The 27,453-nt window shown below is 41.6% G+C and overlaps 2 long non-coding RNA genes across 2 annotated transcripts; both read right to left on the bottom strand.

The window, feature by feature from the left end:
- Window positions 1–19,149: 19,149 nt before the first annotated feature.
- Window positions 19,150–20,685, bottom strand: LOC117393052 (uncharacterized). Its single transcript, XR_004543101.2, has 3 exons — window positions 20,226–20,685; window positions 20,094–20,144; window positions 19,150–19,638 (listed from the first exon to the last, which is right to left on the bottom strand). It is a non-coding gene; the product is annotated as an uncharacterized LOC117393052 (long non-coding RNA).
- A 4,602-nt stretch (window positions 20,686–25,287) lies between these two features.
- On the bottom strand, window positions 25,288–26,467 carry LOC117393071 (uncharacterized). The gene is made up of 3 exons (XR_004543103.2): window positions 26,365–26,467; window positions 26,233–26,283; window positions 25,288–25,777 (listed from the first exon to the last, which is right to left on the bottom strand). It is a non-coding gene; the product is annotated as an uncharacterized LOC117393071 (long non-coding RNA).
- Window positions 26,468–27,453: the final 986 nt, after the last annotated feature.

Consider the following 27,453-nt stretch of genomic DNA (forward strand, 5'->3'; position numbering starts at 1 on the left):
GGAGCTCTTCTGATTACATTACAGACAGTTAATGGCGTCTTCATGAGGACAGACCGCTGCGAAACGAGCCCATAATTATCCTCCGCCAGCTGCCAATATCCAAAATCTGACCCCCTCCCCTCCACATGATATCGACTGCATTGGGTCAGCACCTGCTCTGGAGCTCTAGTGAATAAGCACTATAAATTTCTGCTCCTAATACCTCACTTTGGTTACAGTCAGATTGAATATGCTGTCGTTTTCCTTCATAAGAGGCAGCCCGGGGCAAATCGATACAGCAGTTTATACACTCCCAAGAATGAATTCATTATTGTCACATCGTAGGCGGAGAGGCAGCGTTGTCAGAAAAGCAATATTTACCTGCAAAGGAATGATTGTTTTCACTAATAGTCGTCAATACGAGGGGCTAGGTTAAAGTTTTCGACACGTTTGTCTGTGTGATATTATTCATTCGCGGCTCGGGGCGTCGCAGTGCGCAGGTCGATAAAGCCGCACGGTACAGGTTACAATTAGGCGGGAATTAATCAGCGCCAGCAGCTTGTTCGGCGCTAAATAATGGAGGGACAAATCCTGCTGCCTCCTGGAAACCGACGCGCCGAAAAACACCCACACCGGCCCCGATTCGCAAATCAATCAGAAGGCTTTTATGGAGATGCTTAGAAAAGAGAGGGATTGTGAAATGGAGAACTGTGATGAATGCTGCGCAGAAGGAGAGTGTGCACAAATCAATAGCAGATGATTCATTTCTGGCGGGGTAATGGTAGCGAGGCAGTCCCCAGAGGAAGTCCAGTGTGCAGGGCTCGAAATAAGTGTGTGTTTGTGTTTGTGCGTGAGTGTGTTTGTGTGTGTGTGTGTGTGGATGGGAAGATGGGGATCAGATGACAAAAGAGCAAAACATAACAAATCACAAGTGCTAACTGGAGAGCTAACTGAGTATGTGCTATGTTTAGCTTAAAGATGACAGGTATTTATAGTTGTTTGTGATGTAACAGGGCTAACCGGGTTCAGGGTGGGACAATGAGGGATGGGTCTTTCTTTGTGTAGCTTTTAGGCAGAAGTTGGATTGTAAACAGTGGTGGAAAGTAGTTTAATACAAAGGTAAAAGTATTGTATCTCTACTTAACTATTTTACAGTGGATACCTTTAACTTTTACTTTATGTGTCTTTACTTTCTACTCTACAATTTTGTATTTATCTGATTTGAGGAGTTATTTTTTAGCAGATTCATGGTGACATTCTGACTAAAGGTTTTGAATTTAAATCCCATCTTTGAGTAAACAAAAATATGCTATACAAATTCAGTAGAAAAGTTACTACATTTATACTTTATCAGTTCTCAAAATCTATGGGAAATACTTTTACTTTTTACTCTTAAAGTACAGGACAGGTACTTCAATACCTTTTTAAGCTGATTTTCTATGTGAGACTTTTACTTTTGAATTTTTTTTTTTTTGCACCTGTAGTTGTACTTTTACTTAAATAACAAAATTGAGTACTTCTTGAATCAGTAAGTGGTTTGAAGGAGGCGTATGAACAGTTTATGAGGAGGGCTGGATGCTCCTGGCTAGAGATGTAAATATTGGTCTGCTTCTCAATTTACTGTTATTAAAAATACCACAACATAATTGAATTGTTTTACAGGGAAAATTGAACTGTGTATTCATTTATTAAACAGTTGCCAACAACGGTATACAGTTTATCTTGTGTGTGTACTAAAAAAATCAATTAACCTGTACATAATTCTGTTTAGGGCATCAATTAAAAGTCTAGACTATTTATTGGAAACTTTTATTTAAATCTGCCTTAGAAACTTAGATTTAAATGTGTTTTTATTGGTCAAAAATAAATTGAAAATCATACATTTTTACTGTGAGTGGGATCTCTGAGCTGTAAATTAGCCCGTTGGTGTCACCTGCTTTTATCTGTAAAATAGTCCATAATTTCACTGCCACTGTGGAACATTTCAAGCAAAACAATAATATTTGTCTCCAGACAAACTGGTAGCATATGGACCCTTGCCAGTAAAATGACTTAGTGCCTTCATACGACTCAAAAATCACAAGTGAATAGTGTTTGAGACTGGACCTGTCACTGTGTCCACACGAGCAGTAGATCTGTCCTTAAAGCAGTTGATTCAACTCTGCTCCTATTGGCTCCTCACTCCAGCGGAAAGCTCCAGGACATGACTAAATGATGTCTAAACACATAAGCCTGCTGGAGTTTCAGCTGCTTTCATCACTTTACAAACATTTAATGAGCTCCGCAGCCTGATTTAAGTACACTTAAATACTTGACTTTCATTTGGGGGATTTGGCAATAAATGAAACTGTTTCTGAAGACAGACATAAGGCAGAAGTCAATGCTGTAATCCTGGTCGGAAACCAGGGCAGCAAAGATCATATATACACAATCCAGAAAGCAACAACAGGGAAGTTAGTGGAATCTAAAGGTTAATATGGTATTTTCATCATATTTGGTAATACTTTATAATAAATTCATCCTTATTAACTTAATGTTTGTTTGTTTGTTTGTTTATTATGTTTATTGCACTGAAAAACACAGACATATATGCATCTTTACTCTGAGTAGGTTTCCATCTCAACAAACCTGACTATTATTTGGTCTGGAGGAGGGCCTCCTCCTACTTATTTCGATGGAAATATGTTCCTTGGCTATAATAATGTTATACATTGTGGCATAAAACTATCTATTTCGATGTAATTATGCAGTTGACCTTCTACCCCTTACTTTAAATAAGTACTAAGCCTGAATCATTCTCAATAAACTACTTCTTCCTTTATGTTCTTTGACGGCCAATTAAGATGTCGTTATTATAAAGTTCACTTACTATTTTTTCTATCTTTTTTAATCTTAGCGACAACATACAGATCTACAGCAAAATGCAATGTCAAAATAAAGAAATTTAATAAAACTTTGCTCCTCTGTCAAGCTGTCTTTCTAATATTTCATTTTGAGTAGTTCTTACATATGGATAGAGTAAAAAACACATATTTATCCATCTAAAAAAGGTGCTCAGACTTTCAGGACCATGGACAGCTGCCTTCCTGTCAGCCTAGCCCTCCATAATCCCAGAATCTTTGTTGGGAGAAGAACTGTATTTTTTACCTAGGCTTGTACTGAACGGGTTACAATAGCGAAATAAAAATAGCAAGATCAAGTATAATGGGTAAATTTGAACCTTTTAAAAACAAAATGACGATCCTGACAGCAGCATTTACAAACAGAGGAGCCACAGTTTTCTAGCGTAAAGTGAATTGGAGCCGATGGAGCCGAAAGCGCCGCGCCCATGATCACATCTTATCTGGAACACGGCGTCTTGCAGGTTAGCTATATCTATTTATATATACAGTCTACAGTTGTGGTGCAAAAGCCTGATTAGTGATGTTGAAAAACTGCTTTATCTGATGTTTCCCAGCCTGAATGTGTCCTTCTAAACCAAAGTCAATTTAAGTAAACAAACTTATAGCACAGCAAACCTCGGCATCTTTGTAGAACCCAACCTGATTCCTGCGTTAATTATTTGAGGCTGATTTTGCGATACAGAAGACATTTGTCCCTTGTGCGTTGCCAGGGCGATGGATGGGAGAGTTTACAGTAGGGTTGACAGGAGCTAAACCCATCTGAGCATTGTGAACACAGATACACAAGTACAGCCCTGCCTGCTCCCTCTGACACTCGCATTCACCGTGTTGCCAGTTGGCGTCTGATCCAACTTTTATGTAAATGTAATCAGTGTGGAATTACTGCTCATGCTACAGTGGGATCAGGGGGATCACAAACTCAACAAAAACAACTTTATCATCTTTATATTTAGTTTAGAGACTATAGTAATAAAACATGGAAGTCAATGACAAGGAGCACACCGGAATAAGAATGTTGGAAATGCAAAATTGGATCCCAGTGAAATACTAAATGCTTTGCTTTTGCGATGCTTTTTAAAAATATCAAAAAGTAGAGGCTATCCATGGGTTTAGGGCAATTTAGCAGGCTGCAAGTATTTAAATAACAGAATTTCATCTGCAAAGAAAAACATTTTTGAATAATCTTGTACCTAGGCCTGTCACGATAAACAGTATATATTGACTTTTGTACTTTTCTTAGTATTAGTATTGCATTTTTCTTATGTATTCATTGCAGTTCATAGTTTTAACAATATTATACATTTAAAATACTCCTTGGAGGTAATTCTGCTTTATGTTTCAGTTTCAATATTACCATTTATCATCTATATTTACCTGAAGAATATATCGCACCTCAAAATTTGTTATCATGATCAACTAGTACCTGTCGTTTACACCTCTACAAACATGTTCTGAACTGTGTTGTGTTTTTGTATTAGTCATAATCATGTTTCAGCTCCTGTTGTTCACAATGAGCACTCTGAACAGAATCTTATTTATGAAATATAAATCATACATCGAAATGCAATTTGATTTTTTCCTAAAATGGAGCATCTCTTCAGAATGATGAAAAATGAGCACCCTTGTCATAGCAAATAACAATTCAAAACAAAATCTTTTAAATGGAAGGAGTACTCAAAATTACGCCTGTAATCAGAAATTGGAAACAACTGGAGCAAACTTGACAGAAATGTTCATGTTGTTGCTCTTAGCTTGACTTTGTGATCATCAAATTTGTAGCAAGACTGGCCTGTGGTTGTCCTGGGGCTAGTGGTTTGATTCCAGGTTTGATCATATTGTTTGAAAGAGCGGAGAAGAAGGCATTTTTGTTAATTAAAAAAAAAGAGAGAGAGAATCCTTTGAATGGAAATGGTGTGTTAAGGTATGATCGACTTGTTTACAATAATATCCTCAAGACTTGGTTGAAGTCACCCAGCCAAATGTTAATCAGGTAATCAAAAACTGTGAGGGAGAGGCTGGAAGAGAAAAATGGGAGAGAACGAAAACCAACCCAGTAGGTAAACAATGGCAAGGCAAGATTCAGTTCTAATTGCTTCCTTAGGGTTAATCTAACTCAGGGCACAGTAAATTCTAGCTCCTCAGATCAGTGCCTTCAGATTTACCCAAAAATGTAGAATAGTATTGAATGAGCTGCTGTTAATAGAGACACCTGCATCTTACTTCAAATACAGGTGTCAAATGTAGCCTGAAAATTCCAAACCAACTTCAAACATACAATTGACTCTTTCAGTCACATTCTATGCCTTTGGGAACACGTGGAGACAAATGAAATTCAGCTCTGCCCTTGAATCACTCTTTTGGACGTGTTTTTATGTCACCCAAATGAATTATGCAAAATAAAATGACAATGGAACCGCGGTGATAAATGTGATCCATAATTAGCAGCGGTTGCTCGGAGATGATTGGCTGCTGGTGGTGTAATCAGGTGAAGTGTGCGCCTAAACTCTCCCAGGGGAACGTAAACTGATGAGCCCTACACTCACCAGATTTCTGTGGGCGCTGAGGGACCAGCCGGTGTGAAGTCTCGCCTCAGCACTACACGCCATGTTTCAGGAAGTCAGGAAGAAGAGGTTCTGGGGGAGTTTCAGATAGTGTGACATAATGAGGTTAGTGGCTGTATGTATTTAACATGGGTAGTAAGATAATGGCAGGTTAAAGATGCAGAGAAAATTGTTGAGCCTTGTCTACACAGGTCAGAGGTGGGTAGTACTCAGTTACATTTCCTTGGGCACTATTAATTGCACTACATCACTGAGTAGTTTTGGAGATGACATGCTTTTATTCCTACTTTAAAGTGCTTTACATCCAGGAACCACTCACCCATTCACGCACTTGTTCACACACCAATATACGCAGACGCTGGGTGCGCAGGGGGTAAGTGTCTTGCCTCAGGACACCATGACAGCATATATCTGTGGGAGCTGGAATTGCACCACCTGCCAGTGGATCAGTGACCGCTCAACCAATGATGTTTATGTGGAAAGTGGGGTTCAAGTCGCCATCTTATGTTAAGAAGACAATCCGGTCTTCATGAAGCTGTATGACCTGATTTGCAAACCAAAAAGAGGCAGAAACATTTATTTAAACTGTAACTAGTGACTACTTTTCACATGCATGACTTTTGTGTGCACATAAACAGCTTTACAACTGTTTTTCGAAGTGAAGCAGCAGTGGTCAGTCAATGCTAGCAGTGTTTCTGGGCTTGTAATCGATAAAAATACTTAAGATGCAGATAGAGCATGCTGTCTAATTTGGTCAAAAACGTCTGCTTTTACAATATACTCTATGTGCAGAAAAAGTGATTCATTTACGAGGATAAATGAGACACAAAGAATAGGAATGGTAAAGAAACACAACACATCCATCTCAATATGGCTGTGTAAATAAACAGTCATTACGATGCGTCATCAAATCACACTGAAAAGCAGAGTTTGAGCACTTGAGTGTGAGCGCTGCTTCTCCCTGTCACTCTTCATGTGTTGTGTGTTATCTACAGGCCTGTCTTTCATTAGCACCATCTTTTTACAGAGCAATCATCGTAAGCAGCGGACGGGGGATAGGGGACAGGGGCTGAGGGACTTTCTGAGAGAGACAAGCAATGCAGGGGGGGAACAAACATGTATGCGTGTGTGGAACAATAGGAGCAGAGACATAGTAATTAGAGCGACCAAAAGGCTATTCTCTGGCTTGGAGGGAGGATATCCATGACAATCTGCACCACACAATAATAATAATAATGCATTAGTCTTATATAACGCTTTCCAGTTGCTCAAAGTCACTTTAGTGTACCTTAGACAAACTTTATAGATCCGCAAGGGAAATTACTTGGACACAGTAGCTCACAATATAATAACAAAGACCAAAAAAATAAATAAATACATTTACAACTCTATGCATTATTCATTCACTCTATAGTCAGTGGTGGTAAGCCAATATTGTAACCACACCTGCCCTGGGTTAGAAAGATGGAAGAAAGGCTGTCAATCTGCAGCGTCGCTCCTCCGACAACCACCAATCACTCACTCACACATTCATCACATTCAAGGTGGGTCACAACGGTGTCCCATCCCAGGACTAACCCAGGCTCAACACTGCTTGGCTTCTGCGATTAGACGAGATTAGATATTCTCAAGGCATTCTCACGGTTGTATACAAATTCAAGACCAAAAGAGTAGACACTGTTTAAATTGTAAAAAAAAAAACAAAAAAAAACAACTGTTAACTGTTTTACAATTGGAGAAGCAATAAGGTCTAAGCTGCTTTGTAAACACCATATGGAGCTACAGACAACAGCATTTTACCTCCTCATGCTCTCGCTCACTACCACAGAAGAGCCTGGGGAGAACGCAGCAGAATCTGGGTCAGTCATGATTTGAATAGTCCAGCTCTGACAGTCCACTTTCTTACCCAGAGAGATTAAAAAGTTTGCTTTTCAGGGAAGACGTGTGAAAAGCTGAGAGCGCATCAGAGTTCAAGTAAAGGTCGCAGAACTATTGGGTCATATTGCAATGTGATTTTTCTGATGGATGTTGAAATAATTTTTTTTTATCGTGGTCCCTGTCCAGAAGCACTAACCCTTAAGAGAAGATTGAAGAAAGTAACTGACTAAATTGCTGGTCTTTAGAAAATGTCTGTTGAGGTCTTAACTACAGGTTTAGCAGGTTTCATAGCAACAAGACTATGGATTTTCTCTTTTTTGATTACTTTCTTTCTGTCCAACTGTCTAAACCTGCCTTGTTGGCTATGTGGTATGTCAAAATAAAGTAATAAAAAATTGAAATAAAAACAAAATATATAAATTTAAAAAATGAAAAAAAATAATAATAATAATAATAATAATAAATATATAATACATGAAAAAAATATGATTGATTGAAAATAAGTTAAAATAATTAAATAAACTGAGCTGAGCGTTTTTGTAACTGCTTATAAGGACACCCTCTTGGCTCTTGGCCTGCACCTCTCAGGGTAGATCCTCTCAGTGGGAGGTAAATGGGGGTTGTTAAGCATGATGACAAATGTGTGTAAAGCTGCTATGTTATTACTGGGACCTGTGCTGGACAAGGGGTGGGGGCAATAAGGAATTAGTGCACCGATGGAGCTCATCTCTGCTCAGAGATTGTACAGCATGTGACAATATATGACTCTGCTGCTCACAGCTCAGCACTGGATTACACAGATTCAACTCCAAAGCCATGCAGGTCTGCAGATCCAAAGAAGCCACTCCTATGTTCATTACTGACTGAAGCAATATGAACAATGTGAAATGTCAACTCATATTTTTTTCAAAACAAGTTTGCTGTCAGAAAGTTCCCATTAGATGTTCCCAAGGGTGGAGAGCATAGACTGTATATATAAATGGACACAGCATTACCAGAAAGGCTGAGGAGTGTCATTGCCCTGTAATTGGAACACATCCAATGGTCTCCCCTTCGTTAAAAGAGGGACCACCAAGACAGCCCCACAACATCCAAAGAGTTAAAGTACTCAGAAGGGATCTCGTCCACCTTACCACCAAGGAGCTTGCCAACCACCTCGATGACTTCAGCCAGGGTGCCTGCTTTCAGGTCCCCAATTTCTGCTTCCTCCTCAGAAGACATAGCAGTGGGATTTAGGAGATCCTCAAAGTATTCCTTTCACCGTCCGACAACATCCCCAGTCGAGGTCAGCAGCCCTCCACCCGTACTGTAAGCAGTGTTGGTGAAGCACTGCTTTCCCCTACTGTGGCATCAGATTGTTTGCCAGAATCTCTTTGAGGCTGTCTGATAGTCCTCCTCCATGGCCACCCCGAACTCCTCCCAACCTGGAGTTTTTGGCACTGCAACAGCACGAGCCACAGCGCTTGGCCCACCAGTACTCGTCAGCTGCTTCAGGAGTCCCACAAGCCAACAAAGCTTAATAGGACTCATGCTTCAGCCTGACGACATCCCTCACTTCCGGTGTCCACTACGGGGTTTGGGGGTTGCTGCCACGACAAGCACCACAGATCTTATGACACCAGTGGATCCGGCTCACCACGAGGTAGTGATTAGGTGACAGCTTTGCCCCTCTCTTTACCCAAGTGTCCAAGCACTCGGCCAGAGGTCAGATAACACGACAACAAAATTGATCATCAACCTCCAACCTAGGGTGTCCTGGTGCCACGTGCCCTGATGGACACCCTTGTGCTCGAACATGGTATTCATAATGGACCACTCGCATTCAGATCTTCCCGATCACCCCCCTCTAAGTGTCACCGTCACTGCTCAGATGGGTGTTGACATCCCCCAGTAGAACAATGGAGTCCCGGTCAGTGCATTGTCTAGTACCCCTCCTAGGGACTCCAAGAAGGCCGGGTACTCTGCACTCTTCCATGTCTCCAGAACCAGTCTTTACGTCCAGAGATCTAGTTGTCGAGGCATCCGACTTCGACTGCCACCCAGATCTCTTTGCACCAGCCTCTCACGGATCCTCCAGCAGGTGGTGGGTCCACAGGAAGATCTTAATCCATATATATACATTTCGCAAAAGAACTTGACAAACTTTACAAACTTCCAACAACCCAAGAAATGTAAACCACGATGTGAAGCGTTTACACATGGGCCATCACGTCTCAATTCTTGACCAGACAGACGCTACACTGTGTCTTTATCCTTGTGACAGTGCCCTCCTCTCCTCTCCCTCAGTGTGGACATAACGGAGCAGTAAACTGGCCTGTCTGCTCTGGCTGCAGTCAAGAAGAGCGGGGCCTCATTATTCCCATACGCACACACTGTCACCGCGCTCAGGAGTCAAAAATACAACTCCACTCTCCTCTGCTCTCCTATGCTCTGCTCTGCACGGAGGTAACGTCTTTATTACCGGCACACAGGGACCGAGGTTTTGACAGCACTGACACTGGGAAACACAAGCAGACAGAACTTTATTTGGAGGAAAAATTGTTGCCGCATCAAGACCACAAAAACAAAATAGTAATAATGTTGTGTTGGCTTCATTAAACATGGCATTTTGCATTAGTAGCAGTTATGTATGTTTTTTAGTCATTTTCATATCTTGGATACAGTAAACAAACAATATGAACATGTCCTATGATGCATTATTCAGAGCCTGTAGTCGAATTAGTTTCAATATGTGTAGAAAAAACAAAAGGCCATGTATTTTTACATTCAAGAAGATGTCAGCACAGGATACAAGGACCCTGTGGTTGCACTGTGAAGTGAAGCAGTGCGAATCATTCTAAAAATGGAATCTGTTAGTTTTCAGCCTAACATTTAAAGAGGAGTGCCAAAATATATTCATAAAATATTCATATTTGGTCATAAGAATCAACACTCCAGAAAACCAGTGAGTAGATAGTTAACAGCTGCCTGGCAAATCCAGAATGATATCTTTCTGTATTTTCTGTACAGAGGGATATCAGTCTGGTCACCACGCCCTCCGCTGTGTTTTGAGCCAGAAGCAAACATTATTCGTGCAATGATACCATGTATTACCATGATTACCATTATATGGTAAAAAGATAGGACTGACGAGCTGAAACAGAGGATGTGGTGAAGGAGAAGCATATGTAGTTGTCCCTCTGTACCAAACATTTTAATTAGCAGTGTGCCAGGTTCGGGTCACAAGCTCATATAGTACTTAAATCCATTGGAGACTCTTCATTTCATTAAATGCCTCCTGCTTCACACCTCTGTTCAGAACTCCACACTATTCCCTGCACCTCTGTTTCTCCAGACAGTCATTAATCTGCACAAACACTTAATAAGGAACAGCTGTCAACGGCAACAGCGGTCCCAACTGTATCAAGAGACTGTACAAACATAAAGCTATGAGAATATGCAATTTTACTAGAAGACCCTATTTTAATAAACAAGGCATGGTGACAATATCAGATATATGAAGTACGCAACAGAATGAATTATGCATTGGATTGTAAAGTTTGCGGTGAAAAATAGATTTCATTAACAGCAGAGATAGACAATAAGGCCCTGTAATCCTTTAGTCGTCCAGAAGTGGTTCAGTGTAGAGCTGGTTTCAGTGGTGATCGTCTGGGCACAGGTGTGAAGATGTCTCAGCTCCTATTCATAAGCCATTTTCATATCTTTGTGATCAAGATGTTTGAAACTGTATCCAGATGAGCACCGCTGAAATCATCTCTACAGCAGAGACTGATGACGCTGACATGACATTTTGTTGGTAATATGTTTATTTTATACATTTTTAATTGCCTTTGTTAAAATACAAAGTAAACAAAACCACAACATCAGTTGTTAAAAAGGGCATTTATCTCCAACCACTTTCTAACATCAAATTGTAATTTTTACTAATATGCATGTTTTAAGCAAGGGCGCACTGTGTACTTTTTCTGGTGAAGGGTTTGTTGTCATTTAACTTTTCTATCCACATGGAGACAAAGGAGATCTCTTGGGCACAGATGAATGTCAGAATAACTGAATAAGTACAAGCAAAGACATGTTTAAAGCTAAACTGTGGAACATTCTAAGCAAAGCAATAACATCCACATGGAAAGTTACACAGTGCACCTATAATGACTGAAAAGGAGTTTATTAGAATTACTTAAATGTATCTGATATATTTTGCATCTATTTGTTGTTTCTCTGGTCTTAATTACTGCACATCCAACAGCAACATTGTACATTATCTAATCTACAAAACATCAGACTACTCTCATGCAATTTTCTATGTCCAGATTTCCAAAACTGTAAAAGAAAGTAGTAATTTCCCTGCTTTTACACAGAAGACATATCCAAGAGTGACAGTGTGCAGCCCCCGGGGACAGCACGAGAGAGTGTTAGTATGCTGCAGCAGTGAGGCAGAGCTGGAGTCCTTATCTGCTACTACACAAGTATAATACAGGGGACCGTTTTAGGAGCAGGGCTTACCCATCACATCCCCACAAGGATGTTAGAACAAGTTCAGTATACACACATGCACACAAACTTGTCCATGTGCAGAGAAAGGCCATGATAGGGGCAGTAATAGTTTAGGGCTTAATTGGTGTAACTGTTCACTGATAGCATTCACGGCCAACAAACTTAAATTTGACTAAGTCCCTCTAGTATAATATCCACCCAGGTAATATAGTTGATGAGGATGGAAAGATCGACAGGTTAATAATTGTGATTTTATAGGTAAGAATATTTGTGAGATATTCAGATTCTAAATAGGAAAGTTTGATTTGTAGCTGGTCAAAAATAAGATGATGAAATTGAATGAAGGAAATTACTTTTATTATGGCAGCTGTGAATATCTGTAAAACTGTAAAACTATGATCTTTCTTCTTTCAGTAACATTAACATATTGTGACATTGGCCAGTGAATAATTCTGAAACAGACATGGATTTGAGTAATAGAGTATGCATGTAAAGGTTTTATTTCTATAAGCCCATGTTCCAAGAGCAATAACATTTTCTTATCTTAAAACAGGACCAGGTTCATGAAAGGCATGTGCCTGGGTGACACTGGTGGTTTTACTTGGGTCACATCTGTATGTGAATATATTCTCCTTCTGGCCTAATGGGACAGTATGTATACATGCACATATATAAGTGATGGCTGCCTCAAGCTGTGACCTGAATACTGTCCTGTGGTAGGTCTTCAGACATGATTAACCCACCATAGACTACATGTACACACAGATTTATGTGTATCATTACAGTGCATGTTACTGAAAGGGTGAGTGGTTTTCTAAAATGTATAGGCACATGAGCGCTTTGCATCGGTTATTTATAATACTGGTTTATGTTATGAAATAAAAATAGAAATAATTTCTCAAACATTGATGAGTTGTTACGACAAATGGTCATCCTGGCTGAATTTCTGCTAGGAATTTCTGCTAACAATTCAAACAATTACAATCAAAACTTGGAATTTTTTCTTTTGCAATCACATATTAAAAGGCAATTGTGGTCTTTCGCCCCAAAGAACTATTAATTGTGAAATTCTGCTCCAACATTATTCTGTTTTTGTCACTTTCTCCAGTAGGTTAAATTCAAGCTCAAATCATACTTTTGAATTTTTTTTAATCCTAATTATAATTTTACATTTTGCTGAAACCACACAACTTTTAAACCCCACAGACAAACTGGATTTCTACACACTGCCTTGTACAGCACAGCAGATCTGGGGGCTATAGTTTGAAAGCTCACCAAGTATATGTCTTTGTAAAACATTGTGATGTGAAATGAGCTGTTAGCGTGTAGCAGTTAGCGTGTAGCAGAGCCAGCGGGTGTTCATTACCTTCAGAGGAACCCAGATATCTTCATCACGCCCTCACAGAGACAGCGCCTGGTCTTCTGCTGCGTCTGTGTGGGCCAGATAAGCAGGTGGATGTCAATGAATCTAGGCACGATTCAACACAACAGCCGCAGCTTAGAAATGACATAAACACTCCACTGAAACGTATGTCCGACACTGAGCTACAGACTTGTGCACATGCTGTTTGCAATTTTGTTTTCATTCGTCAACATCTCTGTTCATTTCAACCAGAATTAGAGACCGGTAAACATTGAACAGTACACTGAATGGGCTTTGGGCTTCAAATCCAGCAGTTTGTGACTTAAGTAATGTGCTAGAAGGAGATGTTTACACCAAAAAATGCTTATGCTTATAAAAACTTATTTTCTATTTTTACAACTTCACTTCAATTTGTGGCCTTTCTCATAGCTTTACAGGCTGAAAAATCATATCGGACCATCCCTAGTATTGTCCCTCTGCATTTGACCCGTCCTTAAACCATCCTGTGCAGCAGAGACCCATCTTTTGTCTGATTCATGGTCAGGACGATTAGCCCAACTATAAGGAGAACATGTAACTCCACACAGAAAGACCCCATCTGGTCAGGAAATGAAACTCCAGAGCTACTTGTTGTGAGACAGTATTCATACCACTAACCTCTAAAATGCCAAAAGTCAAGTCAGTTTTTCCCCTTGAGTTGTGGTGAGGAGGAGGAGGAGATTGAGCAGCTGAGGTGACTGATGTTTCTGCTGATTGGTAAAGTGGCATAATTAGCGGGCTGTTATTGGCCAGTACCAGGCAGGAGAGAAAAAAACGAAAGGGCATACATCATCCCTTTTCCACCAAACTGACCATAGAACTACAGTGTCCCACATTCACTGCTGTGTGCCTCCAGACACATGAGGCTTAAAGGGCCCATGTTACACTGCTTTTTGATTTGTTATAATGTAATTTCCTCATCACAAACACACCTGGAATGGTGTTTTGTTTCCTTCACACATGTTTAACACACAAACCCTGCATATTTATGAGACTTCTTCTCTCAAACAGAAAACACTTCCACCTTGTGATGTCATGTGGTAATGAAGGAAGTGCTCCATACACTTTCACTGCAATCATTTGGATAATTTCAGCCGTGGAATTGCCTATATTGCTATTAAACAAAGGGTAAAAGGTAGCTGTCGAAGAGTCAAATTTGCATAATATTGGACCTTTAAGCATGATGTCGGTACTCGGAGGGAGCACTGTCTCATCCAATCACAGCACTTCATCTGGAGAAGCAGGAAGTGTAATCAGGCACAAGGATCTCCCGCCGCTGCGTGCCATTCAGTGTGGTGGCATCTGCTCCTCCAGCTCTGAAAGCAACGCCTGCATCGCGGCCTCTTTAGCTCCTATTCCTGTCCAAATACTCCATCATTATGTTGATCGAGCGGTTCAGACAAGAGCTGCGTGTTTGTGTTTCTGTGCTCAAGTCCCAGCTGCTCTGCTAATGCCTCCGAAAACGTACAAGATGTTAATGTGCATTCAAGAGCTTGTGCCAGTAGGATGAACTGCAGGGGTTTGTGTTCAGGTGGTCCAAAACATAAGTGGTTTTGTAAGTCTTTTCCTCCAAAGTATTTATTAAGTTACCTAAAACTAAAGATACTCCTCAAAAACTAATAACTACACTATTTACAGTATTAATAAAACATGATACATAGGCATATACCAGTTGGAAAGGTTTATTTGTGAATGTGACTTTTAGCATGACAACCCGAGTTACTAAGCCTTAAAGGTCCTATAAAAACTGACTTTTGAAGTTTAAGCCATGTTATAATGCTGTTACCTCATCAAAAACATACCTGGAGTTGTGTTTAGTTTCATGCACACGTTTGAGTAACCCTTTATTATTAGTCTGTCTACATCTCCAAAGCTCAAATACTCTGTTCCAGCTTGTGATGCCATGAAGAGGTAGTTTTGAAGTTTTGCTCCTTTTACCTTTAGTTCAGTAGAGATTGGCAATTCCAGCGCTGAAATCATCCAAATGATTCTAGTGAAGGTGTGTGGAGTTTAAAAACACAGTGGAGCACTTCCTGTATTACCACATGACATCACAAGGAGGAATAGAGTGTTTTCTGTTTGAGAGAGGAACTCAGCCTAAATACGCAGGGTTTGTGTGTTAAACTTGTGTGAATGAAACAAAACACAAATCCAGGTGTGTTTGTGATGAGGAAACAACATTTTAGCAGAGATCAGAAAATAGTCTAATATGGGCCCGTCACTATGTATACATTATGAATTAAGTCTTTTGTCATGCTTTATTAAGGCTAATTAAGGAGTAGTTGTTCTCAAGTTTTCCTGAAGTATGGATGACTTTGGGTGTAATTACCATATCTCTTTCAACATGTTGTGATGTACCAGAGTCAATCTGGTACTGTTACATTTTGAAAATATTTCCAGGTGGGTCTCAGATAACAGGTGGTTAAATACATTGTGAAGCTGGCTATGGTCTGATGCTAAAAAACTCAAGCCTGTGCTGTGATTGGTCCACTGAGAAGGTACCAGAAGAAATCAGACCTTTAATGCTACAAAATAATCTGCAATGCTGCCCAGAGAACCCAAAGAACAGTACAAAGTTAGAAGGAAAAGAACCCACAAATATGAAATACACGATAAATCCTTTAACTAATCATAAGACATAACATTGGAAGGGGACAGTGGTAATGGGTACATTTATGGATCGCCCTGTAGAGGACAGGGTCTAAGGGGGTAAGTTGGGGTCAGCAGCATAGCCATTAGTGTTGCCACGATGTTCAGGAAAAGTTCATTTTTGTCCTGTGAATCTGACTGTTTTAGTTTCAATACCTGTACAAACAAGTATCTAGTTTCAATACTAGTTTTAGTATAATTTAGTATTTGATTTTTGATACTTTTGACAACCTTAATAGCCATAATCTTCCCAAAAGCTGCAGCACTGATAATGTTATTCTTCACTAAGTATCTTGGACAGGATTGGACCTGCCAAATCTACGGAATACAATAACTATAAATACATACATCTAATGAACTCCTTGCATTAAAAGAACAGTGTGAATAATAACAGCCCTTTTCTTCTTCATATTTCACATATTCCGTGCCAAGGCTGCTCTTGGCACTCACAGATATACAGAATGAGCAGTGCTTGTTGGGTGTATCAGAATCTATTTCCAGATTTTGGCTCAACTTCTCAAACATGCTGTTCACCACCATAAAGAAGATTTTGTTCAACAACTTCTTTGGTCAATTGCTGGCAAAGACGAGCGCCTTCAGTGGGGAGAGGTGTGCTCCGAGTGTTAGCGCAGTCAGTGGGAGGAGAAACTTAAATATCCCACATTTGAGGGAAAGAAAGTATAGTTGGACGTGGGGAGTGGATAAAACAAAACAACAGAAGCAGATGAGCCTTGAGGCAGAGACTGTGCAGTGGGTTAGCGATAGGCTGTCTAACTTGTCGGACATGCTTGTATAAACATCTCTCGCTGCCATTTTGATCACAACAAAAGAGAACCAATCCAATCCCGCTTAATTCACTGACATTAAGCGAGGTACTTGTAGCTAATGTGGTTTTAAATCCATTTTTCACACTGAGAGAGATGAAAGTGCCGAGATTTAGTTCTATAAAGGTCAACCCACATCACAGAAACATTGTTGAGTAGGTCCTTAAAGAACATGTTCTTGCCACCGCAGTATTATAAAACATACGTTCAGCTCAACCTAACCTAATTACAGCCTTAATAAAGCATGAAGAAGACTCAATTCACAATAGTTTATTAAAAATTATTCAGATTTAGTTACCTGAGTTTTACTAGCCTGAAAAGAACTAGTTCATTTTAAACAGTTTGCAGTGGTTCAAAGTTATTCCTCACTTACCTTATGCATTCCGAGCATCCTAAGTATTTCCCACAGTTAGTTTATAAGCACTTTTCACAGCTCTTAGAGACAGGTGTGGGCTTTTACTGTGACTGTAAAGCTAACAACAGCTAGAATAGTAATATGCACTTTCTGATTATCTGACAATAAAATGCTGTGTAATTAGATGCAGATAGTACACAGCTGACTTATTTTCACCTGAAGAGCTGCTTATACAATATATGTGAAATGGGGCAAGACAATTTTTGCTTTGGGTAAAGGACCTTTAAGTAAGGGGTGAGGGGTGAGTGTTAGGCTGTGAATGAAGTAGTTACTAAGTAGTTATTAATCATCCTTAATCGATTATGAATCAACTCTTCCTCACACTTTATTATGGCTAATTAAGGTGTAGTTATTATAATGAGTTACCAATGTATTTTTTATTTTATACAGGAACATGAAACATTGTGTTGGTAGAATTCTGGGTGTCGTCTCTACAAAATAAAACACTCTAGAACAAAAAACATACCACAAATTCATGTCTCCAGCAGAGTGAAGCTGGTCTGGCCCGTCCATGTTATACTTAGATTGTTTCTGCTCTAGATTTCCTCGAAGACTTCTGGATGACCTTGGGATTCCTGCATGCAATAACTTAATGTTAATTGTCGTATTTTCCTTTCCTGTCATGATTTAAAGTGTTTCATGTGATTTGAAATTAAAATGCCACATGCCCTAACTTTATAAACCTGATTTATTACCCCACAGCCAAACACTTAAGTCAGCAGAAAGAGCCCCAGGTCCTGTAACTTTTTTAATAAAAGTAAATTTGCTACTGGAAGGTAATGAAAAGGCTGTTCATGGGAGGGTAATATTTTTCCCTCATTAAATATGAGTCTCACAAATCTGCCAAAGCGAGGTATGGGGCAGTTGGTGTAGACATAACAGAAAGACACCCAGAAGGAAGCTGTAGTGGACAGGGAAAAGGTCAGTGTGGATGAGAGGATGAAGGATGCGAGAGAAGCGATGATCTGGCTGTTACAACTCCAGTGCTAGGGAATAAAATGTAGTCAAAATATCTAGTCATATTGGCATTCTGTTTAATCACAATTCTATAGCAGGTTAGCAAGAAGCCAGAAGTAAAGTTAGGGCTAATACTAGTATAGACTTCATATGGCAGTAAGGAAATTTGTCCTCTGCATTTCCACTTTCCTTGAATACAACTGGGTTCAGGAGATGTGGGTGACATAGTGCAGTACTTTGGAACACTTTAGGTTCATAAACAATATTGATTTAAAAAAATGCATTTCAGTTATTATTACTGTCAGTGATGGAAGAAGTAGTCAATTTTGTTACTTAAATAAAAGTACAGATAACAGAGCAAAAAAATACACAAGTAAAAGTAAAAATATCACATGAAAAAAATTGGCTTAAGTAAAAGCATTAAAGTACTGGTTTGTACTTAAAGAGTAAAACGTAAAAGTACTTCATGGATTTTTTAGCTGTTTTTATTTGTATATTTTTGATCAAACTATGAATTTGTTAAAAATAAATCCCTAAAATGTTTCAACAGATCTCAAATAATAATAAAAATACTTTTGCTTTTCGGTCCTGTTCAGAAATGTAGTGGAGTAGAGATACCTTCTCTCAAATGCAGTGATGTAAAAGTAAAACATATCCACTTTTCAAATTTACTGAAGGAAAGTACAAATATCTAAAATTTATAGTTAAGTACAGTATTTTACTACTTTTAGTTTGTTACATTTCACCACTGACCACCATATTTTATTTTACATATATGCAGAATTAACACCTTACATGCTTGTTTAAAATATTACATTGCAAGCTTCTGTTTATCTCTTATTGGAAAAATATTTTATCATAAGCAATATCCTCAAATAATTTTTTTGCATGACTCCAAAATAACAATTTCGATATTATAAAATTTTCAGCATATGTCCCATCTAATACAGACTTACAAAACAAATCAGTGTGACCTTTAACTGAGAATCTTAGCACAATCTATAGTCACAATTTGAACATACCATGACATACTTAGGGTTACCACTGTAGCATGTATAATGCAGCAATATGAAAAATGAAATGGGCTAGTATCAGAAGATGTAGGTTCGCTCGGAGGAAGATGGTGTGTTAAATGAAAACCAGACTCAGATGTGCAAGTTGAGCTCAGCTGTGATTATTTACAGAAGTGCCATCGACAAAGACATTATGTACAATAATTTACAAGGTGTGTGATGTAAAACAAAAATAAAATGGGTCCAATGTATTTATAGAGTTGTTTAGGTCAGGGGCGCAAGCAGTATTGTTCATAAATCCACGTTGCTGTGAAAGAAGAGTTCATAGATCCACTTAGGCGCACAAAGAGTTCAGATCGTCAAGTTTGGTGAACCTGGGTTTCAGTCTGTGCAAAACTCGCAAAGTTCAAACAATCCACCAGCGGAGGTTGTTAGTGTGCGTGTGTGCAAGTGGGTGTGTGTGGGGAGTGGCTGCAGCGCCTCCTACCGCACCGGCGGACGGGCGCACTCAATATGTCCAGGCTCGGGGCCTTCTAGCTCGCCATCCAATACTGGAACCTGGCCTGTACAAAGCAGGACCAGCAATAAGTAATATCATTGACCATGTATTACAGTTAAGTTACAAAAGGTAATGCAATAAAACAATTTATCACAATACTTAGTCATAATGATCATAATCATCATAATCAAAATCCATGTACATGTATAAATATTTCTTCCATCACAGAGTACTCTTTGTCATATCATTAGCACAATAACTCAAAGTGCATTAAGTTTTCAATGGTAAACATCACTCAATTTCAGTGCTAACATTACGTGGACAATATCAATAAATCCTGTGCAAATATATTAATGCATTTCAACCAGTACAGAATATAGCACTTTAAGAAATGATCGTCTAATACTTCGTAGGAACGAGTGCAGCTAGCGCCAGCACCAGCTGACAGGTCCGTAACTTAATTCAAAGGAGCGCTAGCGTTAGCATCGTAGCTCCAAACAACAATAAGTCAGCACTCACCAGTTCCGCTTAATAGTCATTCTCAGCACATCGTCATACAGCAGGAGGCATCTAGAAAGGTTGATGGCGTAACAGGCACTTAGAGATCGGTTTAAACCAAGATGAGTGAATTTTACAGGACTAAATGCCTACCTGCAGCAGCTCAGACACTCCCGAGACCCACAACACTCGCGAGCCGTGGTGTGGCGCCCCATTTAAAGAGACAGTGCACCAAGGCCAAGGGGAGCGGAAAAACACCCGGGTTACACCCTCCCCCCTTTAAATCATGCTCGTCCCCGTTGCATGGGAACTACAGACTTTACTTTCAGAGTATAGAGTCTGCTGCAGGTACATGACTAAGCGCCTCAGCATAAACGTTAGATAAACTATGAAAAAGGGTTTGAACGACTGATATAAGCGGGTTCCCTAATGCTGAATACTGGAGACGTTGAGGCGGCTGGCGATGACGACTTGAACGCCTAGGTCCTACATCGCCCTCTGATGACTCAGATTGGACCGTCTCAGGGGTCCCAATTTCCACAGGCACTTCAGCATCAGGTGGATGTTTATCAGGTACATTGGTGAGTATTCCTTCTTCTTCAGGTAAGTTGGCAGGTTCAGGTAGGTTTACATCTCCAACTGCTAACTCAGGGCCCTCGGGTTCACGGCAGCTTGGGGATGGATCTTCAATGGTGGCTGACTGGGCTCCTTCACTTTCAGGTAAGGTGTCACCAGTAGAAGTAACAGTTGTTAGACTTTCAGGAGAACTAGTCTCTGGCATTTGTTCAGGTTCACTGGCTCTTTCCACACTGAATGTCATCGGGAGTCGAGGAGAACACTCCAGGACGACAGACTCTGCATCTTCTTCCTCCCCATCCAGAAGAGTTGGATCAGCAAGGTTGGCTTGTCGACTCTGGCTACGGGTATGCGGACGGCGAACAGGAGCAAGTTCTGTGGCGTCAATGCAGGTTGGCAGAAACCCACACGGCAAAAGAAGGTCACGGTGCAGTGTACGGGTAGGTCCATCCCTAGTCTCTGGTCTTACTACATAGACTGGGAGATCTCCGGCACGTTGCACCACAACATAGACATCCTGTTCCCACTTGTCTTCCAATTTGTGTTTTCCCCTGATCCTGACATTCCGGACGAGGACACGGTCACCGACCGATAAGCTTGCAGGTTTTACATGCTGATCAAACCGTTTTTTGTTCTTTAGACCGGATTTCTGGGCATTCTTGGAGGCCAGCTTGTAACTCTCTTGAAGGCGATCTTTTAGGCTCTTCACATACTGGGAGTGTGAGGAAGTTAATGGTTCTCGCACCGGCAAGCCAAATGCCAAGTCAACGGGAAGTCGGGGCGATCGACCAAACAGGAGCTCATATGGTGTGAACCCCGTGACCTCGTTTCTCGTGCAATTATAGGCGTGCACGAGCGGCTTGACATAATCCTTCCACTTTGACTTCTGTTTGTTCTCAAGCGTTCCCAGCATGCCTAAAAGAGTTCGATTGAAGCGCTCGACAGGGTTTCCCCTGGGATGGTATGGAGTTGTACGGGTTTTCTGGATCCCAGCCACCTCACAGAGCTCTTTGATTAATCTTGATTCAAAATCTGGCCCTTGATCAGAATGCAAGCGTTCAGGGATGCCGTAATAGACCATAAAATCATTCCATAAACACTTGGCCACAGTCTTTGCTTTCTGGTTAGTGGTTGGAATAGCAACAGCAAATTTTGTAAAGTGGTCTGTTAGTACTAGGATGTCTTTTGTATTGCTACTATCCGGCTCCAATGATAGAAAATCCATACATAGTAGCTCCAATGGACGTGTAGTTTGAATGTTCACTAAAGGAGCGGCTCTTTCAGGTGGAGTTTTACGGCGTACACACCGGCCACAGGTCTTGATGCAGTTGTCCACATCGGCTGCCATCTTCGGCCAGAAGAATCGCTGCCGCACCAGGTCGAGCGTCCGCTCTATGCCCATATGCCCCATATCATTGTGGAGACTCTTCAGGACCGTAGAACGCAAGACTGGAGGCAAAACGAGCTGAAGAACAACTTTATCTTGTTCCTGTCTCCTCCTGTAGAGGACTCCATCCTCCAGCTCCAACCGACTCAACTCTCGTAGCAACAAGGGAAGCTCAGGAAGTTCTTCTCGAAGAGTGGGAGGAATCTTTTCTCCGGTCTTAAGGTGGTAGATTACTTCCCGAAGCGCAGGATCGGCACTCTGTTCTTCCCTCAGCTCATTGTGTGTCAAAGAGGGAAGTACAGGTAAGCCGTGCATCTCTTCTTCAGCAAAACCTGCTGGAATGGCTTCAGCAGAGACTGTCAGAGTCTCAACCAGAGTGACGTCGGACTTAAGGGACTCGGACTTTTGGGACGCCCTTATGAGACTGCTCTGACAGATGGCATTGACAATATCAGGAGCAATCTCTGCAGCCTCACTTGAATTGGACAGTTGTTCTGCAAGGTGGTGAATAGCATCCCACTCTTGTCTTGAGTGGAGGTCATCAGGAACTTCGGCATGGCAACGTCTAGACAGAGCATCAGCATCATAATTGTGTTTGCCTGCTCGATATTGCATTTTGAATGAGTATGTGGACAATGCAGCTAGCCATCGATGGCTGGTGGCGTCGAGCTTTGCAGATGTAAGAACATAAGTGAGAGGATTGTTGTCCGTGACGACGGTGAAGGTTGCTCCATAGAGGTAGTCATGGAACTTTTCCGTAACACTCCATTTTAAAGCGAGGAACTCGAGTTTGTGAGCGGGATATCGAGACTCACTTTGCGACAAGCCTCTACTTGCATAGGCAATAACTCGGAGCTGACCATCTTGTTCTTGATAGAGGACGGCTCCCAACCCGGTTGTGCTGGCATCCGTGTGCAGGATGTAAGGCAACTGTGGATTAGCAAACCCCAGCACGGGAGCAGATGTTAGCTTCTCAATCACGATGTTAAAAGCAGCGGAACACTCTGAAGTCCACTTCTCTCCAAAAGACTGCTTCGGGTCCGGATACTTCACCGCAGGATTTTTGTTTTTGGCGGACCGGCGGACTGGTGCATAGCCACGAGTAAGGGTGTTTAGTGGTTTTACTATTTTAGCATAATCTTTGATGAACCTCCGATAGTATCCTGCAAAACCAAGGAAGGACCGCAACTCCTTGAGGTTTCGGGGAACTGGCCAGGATTTGAGTGAGGATATCTTCTCGGGGTCAGTTTCAACACCCTTCTCAGACACCACATGACCGAGGTAACGCACACTGGTCTGCAAGAATTTACATTTCTCGGGTGACAACTTTAATCCAAAATCCTTGAGACGGTTGAGAACTCGCAGTAGCCGCTTTTCATGTTCCTCTAAGGTGTCAGAGAAGATGATTAAATCGTCGAGGAACACAAGGACTTCTTTGAGATTTAAATCTCCCATACACTTCTCCATGAGTCTCTGGAAGGTACTGGGGGCATTCGTTACCCCCTGCGGCATTCGATTCCACTCCCAGAAACCCAGCGGGGTAACAAAGGCGGTTTTAGTCTTGTCTTCTTCGTCCATTTGGATCTGGTAATACCCTGACTTCAGATCTAAAACTGTAAACCATTTGGAGCCAGTTAGAGCAGAAAAGGACTCCTCAAGGTGCGGAAGGGCATAAGCGTCTTTCACCGTTTGTAAATTCAGCTTCCGATAATCAATGCAGAGCCTCACATCTCCATTCCGCTTACGGACCACCACGATCGGGGAAGCAAAGGGTGACTCTGACTCCCGGATAACACCAGCTTCGAGCAGGTCTCGCAGATGGCTTCGAACAGCTTCAATGTCACGAGGATGGATTGGCCTGGGTCGTTGCTTGAAAGGTGTTTCATCGTGGAGCTTGATGCTATGCCTTACTTGGTCCGTACAGCCAAAATCCAGATCATGGAGAGAAAACACTTCAGGCATCTGGTTGAGCTTAGCTGTTATTCGCCCTTTCCAGTCAGCTGGGATTGGGGAATTGCCAAAATTGAAGTCTAAAGTGTTGCTCTGGGATTTTGTTTGAGTTGACATGTGGGTTACAGTTTGCTGGGTAAGTATGGTCGGAGAGGTGGCAATGTCTGCGATGACACTCATAGGGGGAATGATAGCATTGTGGTCAGACTCATTCCGGATGACAACTGGGACCTTGTATGGGGCACGGGTTGGGAGCGTAATAAGGCAACTTTGAACACACAGTCCACCAGGTAGTGATGAGGTGGGGTGCTCAATCACGGCCCACTGGCCTGCAGATGGAATGTCTATCTTGGCGAAGCCCTCCAAAACGATAGTTTGACCAACGGAGACTAAAATTGGAGTCTGGCTCTGCAACCTCACAGCTCCGACACAACCCACTTGGCTCTGCTGATGGTTCAGTTGCAGGAGCTTCAAGACTGCACAGTAGCCTTGGGCAGCTGGCTGGAAGTCGGGAACATCACTGGCGAGATACTGCTCGTATAGTAATTCTAGTGTGTTCATGCCGATCAAAACTGGCGAAGGACAATCAGAATGGGCATCCGGCACAACCAGAGCTAGGGTTGGAATGTTGAACTCTGCTCCAAGAAAATCTTTAGGAAATGTGATCATCATTTCGACGTAGCCCAGGTACGGCACTGCCTGACCGGCTGCCCCCTCCACCTGAAGTAAGTTATAAAGTGGCTTAACTGGTTGTTCACTAAGGATCTGATTATAAAATGAGACTGGAACTGTAGTCACCTGTGAGCCCGTATCCAGGAGACAATGGTGACTTTGTCCTGCAACATGGATGACGGAGGAGCACTTTGAGCCCACCAGTCCTTTTGGAAGACGGATAGGAGTCTTCTTCTTGGACTGTAACGCCTCAGCACACTTAACGGTCGTCGTCTTCTCTTTCTTGGGACGGATTTGATCCCCCTTGGCTCCTGTCTGCCCCACAACAGGAACCGGACTTAGTTTAAATGGCTGGTGGAGGGGTTTTGTTTTCTGGCAAACTGTTTCCTCTTATGAGCAACGAGAGCGGAATTTGGCTCATTTTCACATTGAGGCCGGATATGTCCATCTTCGCCACACCGGAAGCAGTAACGAGGCTTTGGCTGGGGGAAGGCAGGTCGACGTGATGGCTGGACAGTGACAGTGACAGTGAGTCGAACCTAGAATCAGAAGATTCTAGGTTCGACTCCTGGCTAGCTCGCCACTTTTATGTAGCATGTATAATGCAGCAATATGAAAAATGAAATGGGCTAGTATCAGAAGATGTAGGTTCGCTCGGAGGAAGATGGTGTGTTAAATGAAAACCAGACTCAGATGTGCAAGTTGAGCTCAGCTGTGATTATTTACAGAAGTGCCATCGACAAAGACATTATGTACAATAATTTACAAGGTGTGTGATGTAAAACAAAAATAAAATGGGTCCAATGTATTTATAGAGTTGTTTAGGTCAGGGGCGCAAGCAGTATTGTTCATAAATCCACGTTGCTGTGAAAGAAGAGTTCATAGATCCACTTAGGCGCACAAAGAGTTCAGATCGTCAAGTTTGGTGAACCTGGGTTTCAGTCTGTGCAAAACTCGCAAAGTTCAAACAATCCACCAGCGGAGGTTGTTAGTGTGCGTGTGTGCAAGTGGGTGTGTGTGGGGAGTGGCTGCAGCGCCTCCTACCGCACCGGCGGACGGGCGCACTCAATATGTCCAGGCTCGGGGCCTTCTAGCTCGCCATCCAATACTGGAACCTGGCCTGTACAAAGCAGGACCAGCAATAAGTAATATCATTGACCATGTATTACAGTTAAGTTACAAAAGGTAATGCAATAAAACAATTTATCACAATACTTAGTCATAATGATCATAATCATCATAATCAAAATCCATGTACATGTATAAATATTTCTTCCATCACAGAGTACTCTTTGTCATATCATTAGCACAATAACTCAAAGTGCATTAAGTTTTCAATGGTAAACATCACTCAATTTCAGTGCTAACATTACGTGGACAATATCAATAAATCCTGTGCAAATATATTAATGCATTTCAACCAGTACAGAATATAGCACTTTAAGAAATGATCGTCTAATACTTCGTAGGAACGAGTGCAGCTAGCGCCAGCACCAGCTGACAGGTCCGTAACTTAATTCAAAGGAGCGCTAGCGTTAGCATCGTAGCTCCAAACAACAATAAGTCAGCACTCACCAGTTCCGCTTAATAGTCATTCTCAGCACATCGTCATACAGCAGGAGGCATCTAGAAAGGTTGATGGCGTAACAGGCACTTAGAGATCGGTTTAAACCAAGATGAGTGAATTTTACAGGACTAAATGCCTACCTGCAGCAGCTCAGACACTCCCGAGACCCACAACACTCGCGAGCCGTGGTGTGGCGCCCCATTTAAAGAGACAGTGCACCAAGGCCAAGGGGAGCGGAAAAACACCCGGGTTACACCACAATGAGAAGACTTCTAAGTATACAGTTCCTCCAGTGTAGAGGGAGAGAGACCATAACCCACACACTGCCCCTGGCCTCCTGGCTCCCCTCTTTCCTGTGCCTGGAGCAGACATCTTCAGGTGAGGTCACACAGCGGGGGACACTACCAGCAGCAGGACCCTCTTACAAATGGAGCCTGTTTGTTATACCTTAAACACAAGTATTGCCGCAGTCCCACCACAGGAGCCTAGCCGCTTAGCATCAGACACTCCCAGCTCTTTGACTCGTGCCAGGGCTCCTCATGGGCATTCACCCGCGCATGCACTCAGCTAAAACACTCGCTCACACTAATAGTAATTAGCCTGTGGGAATATTACTCCGATGATGTATTCTATGTGTCAAATAAATTCAGTGTAAGTGAATGCAGCATTTAGAAAAAAGTAAAAGTGAATTTGCAGAATGACTTTGTGTACTCCCTTGAGCCTGGGCTGTTTATTTGTTGGGGGTTGCAGGGTGATTTGGGTGAATTTATATTAGCAAAATACAAGCTCTCTTTTTCTCTGCACTCTAATTAAACAATGTAAGGCTTATTGGGGACAGAGATATCCATAACGCCAACCTGCAGCGCCTAAAAGCCATAAACACAAGACAAATGTTGATCAGCTGCACAGTCGAGGTCTAATCAATCATAGCAGCGAGCGCAGGAAGCCGATTATTTGCCGAGCAGGAGAGAGTGCTGATGCCGACACAAGAGAATAAATGAATGTGTTGTAATTGTGAGAAATTCCTGGGCAGCGGTACACAAACAGATGAAGCACCAGCTCTGTGTAGTAAGCAGGAGGGGAAAGTCTGATTACTATCATCTGAACTGCAGGGTCTGAGAGCAGTGCAACAGCAGCACCTTGTGGACAGACCACTGCATAACCAAATCTGTTATGGATTTGTCAAGTAGAAAAACTTTCATAAGAAAGTTCGCAACACATTTTAACCT

Source organism: Periophthalmus magnuspinnatus, chromosome 24 (assembly GCF_009829125.3).
Source record: "Periophthalmus magnuspinnatus isolate fPerMag1 chromosome 24, fPerMag1.2.pri, whole genome shotgun sequence".
Taxonomy (NCBI): domain Eukaryota; kingdom Metazoa; phylum Chordata; class Actinopteri; order Gobiiformes; family Gobiidae; genus Periophthalmus; species Periophthalmus magnuspinnatus.